Genomic DNA, 327 nt, shown 5'->3' on the forward strand with positions numbered 1-327 from the left:
GTTTGACATTGTTATGCCTTAGCTGTGAATGCTGCCTCTTGCGATGGGCAGGGGTTCACCCCTCCAGGCTCTGCTCACTTGGCCCACTGGCCATTGCTGTCTCCCCCAGTTCTTGTCCTGCCTTTGCTGTCTTCAGTAGGCAAAGTACAGGTCTCTGACCCCAACTATGGGGCTGGGGTTTTTTCATTTTAACATGGAAAAAGCACAAAACAACTCTCTCAGGGCTGCTAACGTGGGTTGGGGGAAAAAGCACTTCATTGACAGGATAAAGTCTGATTTGAAACAACCAGAACAAAAAATAAACTTCTCTTGCCTTGAGCCCACTCT

Source organism: Pterocles gutturalis, unplaced genomic scaffold (assembly GCF_000699245.1).
Source record: "Pterocles gutturalis isolate BGI_N339 unplaced genomic scaffold, ASM69924v1 scaffold30058, whole genome shotgun sequence".
Taxonomy (NCBI): Eukaryota; Metazoa; Chordata; class Aves; order Pterocliformes; family Pteroclidae; genus Pterocles; species Pterocles gutturalis.